Here is a 7,930-nt window from a genome sequence, read left to right as displayed (position 1 = left end):
ATTTCCAGCAAGCAAATGAAGAACAAGCAAGAAACTGAGATTGCAATCTGGATATTGCGAATATAAAATGAAAGCTTTATTGATCAAGGTGGGGTTCTGTGACGTCTTGGTCTGGTCGTTGAATACAAATAAAGTACGCGAAGTTGCATAGCGAAATTTTAATCTAAACAAAACCGAAAGTCTAAATGACGCCCTAAGGGCTGTATATATGGAGGAAGAGGGGGAAATTTTGTGGCCCTTTGGGGAGGGTCCGAAACCAACCCTATCTCTTGTTTCCCCACACGTACGGACTCTAAAAATAGCCTATCCTTATGTATTTCAAAATTACATGGGCCTGACCCAATATTAAGGTGACGCAGCACCTATAATAGCCTCTTGACGAAATTTGTGAAGTGGCATCTTGTATATTTCGTCAAAGACTTCATGCACTCATGAAGGTGGCTTCAAAGTCCTGAAGGCATCACTTTGAAACTCCGTTCTTGTTTCCCTTGCGCATGCCATCATCTCCATGCTTGTTCTTGCTCCAATGTTCACCCTTCTCCAAGCTAGGCCCTTCATTTGTAAGCAAAACAAATGTATCCAATTTAGGCAGCAGCATATTCTCATAAACATTAGAATCATTACCAAGGAAAAAAGTATCTGGTAATTTAATTGGCATGCACGAGCTCTAGTAATTGGTCCAGTATGTATAGTAGCAGGGGATGTGGGTGTAACAATGGTATTGATGTCCTGGTCATCCTCCCCTTCTTGAAATGAAGTCGTCCTCGACGGAAGCTCATCTACCTCACCCAAATAAGGCTTCAAATCTGCAATGTTAAAAGTGGGACTAACCCCAAAATCTGCAGGCAGCTCAAGTTTATAGGCATTATCATTTATTTTCTCTAACACCTTAAAAGGACCATCAACACATGGCATTAGCTTTGATTTGCGCAAATAAGGAAATCTATCCTTAGGCAAATGTAACCAAACAAGATCTCCAGGTGCAAACACAACATATTTTCTACCCTTATCTCCAGCCAGTTTATATTCAGCATTCATACGCTCAATGTTTTCCTTAGTAAGCTCATGTAGTTTTAAAATCAATTCAACATGTTGTTTAGCATCAAAATTAACCTTCTCCGAAGATGGAAGAGGCAACAAATCAATAGGTGCACGAGGTAGGAAACCATACACAATTTCAAAAGGGCACATCTTAGTAGTAGAATGCAATGAACGATTATAAGCGAATTCAATATGAGGCAAGCATTCTTCCCACATTTTCTTATTATTCTTTAAAACAGCCCTAAGCATAGTAGACAATGTTCTATTGACTACTTCAATTTTTCATCAGTTTGGGGTGACAAGTAGGAATAAAAAGCAGTTTAGTCCCCAACTTGGCCCATAAACATCTCCAAAAGTGGCTAAGAAATTTAGTATCATGACCTGAAACAATTGTATTTTGGCACACCATGCAAGCGAATAATTTCACGAAAGAACAAATCAGCAACATTAACAACATCATCGCTTTTATTACATGGTATAAAGTGTACCATCTTCAAGAATCTATCCACGACAACAAATATGCTATCCCTCCCCTTCTTTGTTTGAGGTAAACCTAAAACAAAGTCCATAGATATATCCTCCCAAGGAACACTAGGTACAGGCAAATGCATATATAAACCATGAGGATTGAGTCGTGACTTAGCTTTTTGACATGTAGTGCAGCGAGCAACAAAATGCTCAACATCCCATCTCATCTAAGAAATGTATAGCAAGTATGTCCTCCATCTTCTTCACGCCAAGTGTCCCATTAATCCTCCTCCATGCGCCTCCTGCAACAACAAAAGACGAACGGAGCTAGCTGGAATGCATAGCTTGTTAGCACGAAACACAAATCCATCATTAACGACAAACTTGTTCCACGTTCTTACTTCTTTACAATTCTGCATTACATCTTTAATATCAGCATCATGCACATATTGATCTTTGATGGTCTCCAAACCAAATATTTTGAAGTGAATTTGTGAAAGCATAGTATAGCGACGAGATAATGCATCAGCAATAACATTTTATTTACCCTTCTTGTGTTTAATGTCATAAGGGAAAGTCTCAATGAATTCAACCCATTTAGCATGTCTACGATTTAGTTTAGCTTGACTTTTAATATGTTTCAAAGATTCATGATCAGAATGTATAGCAAATTCTTTGGGCCATAGGTAATGTTGCCTTGTTTCTAAAGTCCGAATAAGATCATATAATTCTTTATCATAAGTAGAATAATTCAAACTAGGCCCACTCAATTTTTCTGAAAAAGTATGTAACAGGTTTGCCATCTTGTAATAACACACCTCCTCAGCCAATTCCACTAGCATCACATTGAAGCTCAAAAGTCTTATTAAAATCAGGAAGTTGGAGTAAAGGAGCATGTATCAACTTATCTTTCAAGACTGTGAAGGCTTCTTCCTGTGCGGTACCCCAAACAAAAGGCACATCCTTCTTTGTAAGCTCATTGAGAGGTGCAGCAATGGTGCTGAAATCTCTCACAAAACGCCTATAGAATCCAGCGAGGCCAAGAAAACTCCTCACTTGTGCGACCGTTTTGGGATGCGGCCAACTCTCAATAGCTTCAATCTTGGCTTTATCAACTTCAATACCCTGTGGAGTAACAACATAGCCAAGAAAAGTTACTCGGTCGGTGCAAAAGGTGCACTTCCCAAGGTTACCAAACAAACATGCATCATGTAGAGCAATATAAACAACACGTAAATATTCCAAATGTTCCTCCAAAGATATGCTATAAATCAGTATATCATCAAAATAGACTACCACAAAATGTCCAATGAAAGCACGTAAAACTTCATTCATTAAACTCATGAAAGTACTAGGTGCATTAGTTAACCCAAAAGGCATGACTAACCACTCATATAATCCAAACTTAGTTTAAAATGCTATTTTTCATTCATCTCCCAATTTCAAATGAATTTGATGGCATCCACTACGCAAATCAACTTTGGAGAATATTGTAGATCCACCCAATTCATCAAGCATGTCATCTAGCCTAGGAATAGGATGATGATAATGAATAGTAATATTATTAATGCCTCTACAATCAACACACATACGCGACGTATCATCCTTTTTTGGGACTAGTATAATAGGAATAGCGCAAGGACAAAGAGATTCGTGTATATAACCTTTGTCGAGCAGCTCCTGTACTTGACGCATAATCTCCTTCATCTCCTCTGGACTGGTAAGGTATGGCACACAGTTTGGCAGCGAAGCACCGGGAATTAAGTCAATCTGATGCTCAATCCCTCAAAAAGGTGGTAATCCCGATGGCACTTCTTGTGGAAAGACGTCAGTGAACTCCTGCAAAATGTTAGTGACAGCAGGAGGCAAAAAGGAAGGTACATCCTTGAGAGAAAATAATGCCTCTTTGCACACAAAAGCATAGCAAACAGATTTGCTGAAATCTAGATCATCAATATCAGATTTGGTGGCAAGTAAACATGCACTTTTCAATTTAATATCAGAAGGAACACTAGATGGTTTATTATTAGGCTTCATTTGTTGCTCAAATTCTTTTGCCACAATCTGATTTTCAGTCTTATCTCTCTCCTATTTTTCTTTATTAGCTCTGTTAAGATCATCTTTCCAAATGGAATCAGGAGTCATAGGAAGCAAAGTAATATTTTTATCCTTATGAACAAGAGTATACTTATTGTTTTGACCATGGTGTACGGAATTTTTATCAACTTGCCATGGTCTACCAAGTAATAAGGAACATGCTTGCATAGGTACCACATCACAATCAACATAATCAGCATATGTAGAGATACTAATATGCACACGAATAGTACGTGTTACCTTAACTTTGCCGATGTTGTTGAAACATTGGATGTAGTAAGGATGTGGATGTGGTCTTGTGGTGAGAGATAGCTTCTCCACCATCTGCATGCTACCAAGTTGTTGCAACTCCCTCCATCTATGATGACGCGAACAGAATGTTCCTTCACAACTCCCTTTGTATGGAACAAATTATGCCTCTGATTTTGCTCAGCTTGTGTGACCTGCACACTCAAAACACATTGAGCAAATAAACATTCATCCCTGTCAGCGTCTTCAGGAGCCATGTATTGCGTCTCATGATCAGAATCATCTCCACCGTGTTCTTCACTTGTAATAAGAGCTAAAGTCTCCTCATCATAGTCACTAGCGGACTCATACCCACCATCCTCAGTAGAAATCATCACACGCTTAGATGGGCATTCTCTCGCATAATGACCTCCACCCTTGCAACAACGACAAATAATATCATGTGTTTGCCCTGTTGAAGCCATGGATGAAGATGTGATGCCCCCGATTCAATCATACACTAATCATACACGCAAACGTGTACAATCAAGATCAGGGACTCACGGGAAGATATCACAACACAACTCTAAAAATAAAATATGTCATACAAGCATCATAATACAAGCCAGGGGCCTCGAGGGCTCAAATACAAGTGCTCGATCATAGATGAGTCAGCGGAAGCAACAATATCCGAGTACAGACATAAGTTAAACAAGTTTGCCTTAAGAAGGCTAGCACAAACTGGGATACAGATCAAAAGAGGCGCAGGCCTCCTGCCTGGGATCCTCCTAAACTACTCATGGTCGTCGTCAGCGGCCTGCACGTAGTAGTAGGCACCTCCGGTGTAGTACGAGTCATCGTCGACAGTGGCGTCAGGCTCCTGGGCTCCAGCATCTGGTTGCGACAACCAGGTAGAATGGAAAGGGGGAAAAGAGGGAGAAAAGCAACCGTGAGTACTCATCCGAAGTACTCGCAAGCAAGGATCTACACTAGATATGCATGGGTATCTGTGTAAAGGGGCAATATCGGTGGACTGAACTGCAGAATGCCAGAATAAGAGGGGGATAGCTAGTCCTGTCGAAGACTATGCTTCTGGCAGCCTCCATCTTGCAGCATGTAGAAGAGAGTAGATGGTAAGTTCACCAAGTATCATCGCATAGCATAATCCTAACCCAACGATCCTCTCCTCGTTGACCTGTGAGAGAGCAATCACCGGGTTGTATCTGGCACTTGGAAGGGTGTGTTTTATTAAGTATCCGGTTCTAGTTGTCATAAGGTCAAGGTACAACTCCAAGTCATCCTGTTACCGAAGATCACGGCTATTCGAATAGATAAACTTCCCTGCAGGGGTGCACCACATTACCCAACACGCTCGATCCCATTGGCTGCACACACTTTCCTGGGTCATGCCCGGCCTCGGAAGATCAACACGTCGTAGCCCCACCTAGGCACAACAGAGAGGTCAGCACACCGGTCTAAATCCTATGGCGCAGGGCTCTGGGCCCATCACCCATTGCACACCTGCATGTTGCCAGGGCGGTCGGAAGCAGACCTAGCCCCCTTAATACAAGCGCAGGCTTACGGTCCAATCCGGCGCGCGCCGCTCAGTCGCTGACGTCAAGAAGGCTTCGGCTGATACCACGACGTCGAGTGCCCATAACTGTTCCCGCGTAGTTGGTTAGTGCGTATAAGGTCAACGACCCAACTCAGATCAAATACCAAGATCTCGTTAAGCGTGTTATTATGAAGTAACCGCGGACGCCGACCAAGGCCAGGCCCACGTCTCTCCTAGGTGGTCTCAACCTGCCCCTGTCGCTCCGCCACAAAGTAACAGCCGGGGGCCGTCGGGAACCCAGGCCCACCTCTACCGGGATGGAGCCACCTGCCCCTTCAGCCCCCATCTCCGAACAGTATCATAAGTAATGTAAGAGTATAAAGTATATAGAATATGCCCGTGATCACCTCCCGAAGTGATCACGGCCCAGTAGTATAGCATGGCAGACGGACAAGAGTGTAGGGCCACTGATGGAATACTAGCATCCTATACTAAGAATTTAGGATTGCAGCTAAGGGTAACAACTGTAGCAACAATGACAGGCTATGCAGCAGAATAGGATTAACCGAAAGCAGTAACATGCTATGCTACTCTAATGCAAGTAGCATAGAGAAGGAATAGGCGATATCTGGTGATCAGGGGGGGCTTGCCTGGTTGCTCTGGCAAGGAGGGGTCGTCAACACAGTAGTCGATTGGGGCACCAGTAGTGGCGTCAGTCTTGTAGTCTACCGGAGAGAAGAGGGGGAAGAAACAATGAATACAATGCAAAAAGATGCATAACGATGCATGAAAAGACAAGTAACGGATTCAGGTGTGCCCTAACGCAGTAGGAGGTGATACCGGCGAAGGGGGGAAACAACCGGGAAAGTATCCCCGGTGATTCGCATTTTCGGACAGATGAACCGGAGGGGGAAAGTTGCGCATTTGCTATGTTAGGGATGTGTTGCGGACGAACGGGCTACGTATCCGGATTCGTCTCGTCGTTCTGAGCAACTTTCATGTACAAAGTATTTTCATCCGACCTACGATTTATTTTATATTAATTTAGAAAGGATTTAATCATTTAACATGTTTAATTTAAATCAAAAATAGGTTTACTGCATCAGCATGACGTCAGCGGTCAACATTGACTGTTGACCGGTCAACTGACGCGTGGGTCCCATTCGTCATAGACTCATAGCAATTTAAATAGTGTTAATTATCTTTAACTAAATGAATAGGTTAACTAATTTCCATTAGCTTAGTTAAACAGAATTAGTTAATTGAACAGATTAATTAACTAACTAATTAATTAGTATTTATATTATATTATATTTCTTTTTGTTCTTTTTTTTAACGTTCTAGGACTGGGCCCTAGGAGTCAGTGGCCCAGAGGCCACCATGGGTTAACGGGCGTGGGTGCAGCGGGTGTTTGGGCTAATGGGGCAGGGCGGAGCGGAGGCCGAGAGGGCGCTCGCCCGCAGGGACGGCGAGGCCATTCCCGCGGCCGGTGGCGGCCTCAGGGCGGGTGGTCCCCGGCAGGGCCGGTGCGGCGGAGCCGCGCCAGTGAGAGGGCCAGGAGGAGCGTTGGGCGACGCTGTAGCGGTGCGCGCGACGGCAGCAAGCCACAGCAGAGCAGGGGCGGAGGGCAGGGGATGCGCACGCGGCTGCGGCGCGGTGCGAGGTGGAGCGGACGGCGCAGCGCGTAGGCAGGCCGGGGGGTGCGGGCAGCATAGGAAGGCCGGGTCACGAGCGGGCGGGCGGATGGCGGTGGCGGCCGTAGGCGGAGCAAAGCGGGAACGGCGAGGGGCGGCGACGGCCACGAGCAGGCACTGGAGCGCGACAAAGATGGGGGGAGGGTGAGGCGCTGCTCCGAGCGGCATGGCGAGCAGAGGGCCGCGGTGGGCGTGGTGCGTGCGTGCGCTGTGGACGGCCTACGGGCGTACGGCGCGGGCGCGAACATGGCAAGGCCGACGCGGCGGTGGAGGCTCAGGGAAAAAAAGGGGAGGCGCAACGCCTCACCGACGGTTGTAGGGTTCGAGGCAGCGGGGCTCGGGGAGGAGTCGGGGACGAATGCGTCGGAGAGGAAGCAGGCTGGCGAGGAGGAGGAGGCGACGAGGTCCGGGTGGTGGTGGTGACGACGACGTCCGGGGCGAGCGCGACGACGGCGTCCGGCGGGGAGATGGGATCAGGGGGGCTACCCCGATCCAGATCGGGCAGGGAGAGAGACGAGGGAGCGAGGCGGAGGGCGACGAGGGTGGCTCCGACGAGGTCCGGCGAGGGAGGGGAGGCCTTCGGGCGGCGTCGGCGGTCGACGGGGCCGGGGCAGCGGCGTCGGGGGCGCCGCGGGTTCAGCCCAGATCGGGGCAGGAGGGAACGAGGGGGAGTGGGGAATCGTGGGGGGAGTGGGGGAGATCGTGCGGGGGAGGGGTAAAGTGGACCGGGTGGTGCTAGGGTTTCGGCCTCGGGGCGTTAGTAGGCAAGTGGGGTTGGGCCGGCCGGCTGGGCTGAGGTCTAGGTGGGGAGGGGGGTTCCTCTATTTATCTTTTTGTTTTCTGTTTT

Source organism: Aegilops tauschii, chromosome 6 (genome assembly GCF_002575655.3).
Source record: "Aegilops tauschii subsp. strangulata cultivar AL8/78 chromosome 6, Aet v6.0, whole genome shotgun sequence".
Classification (NCBI taxonomy): Eukaryota; Viridiplantae; Streptophyta; class Magnoliopsida; order Poales; family Poaceae; genus Aegilops; species Aegilops tauschii.
Note: the sequence above shows the minus strand (reverse complement) of the source record.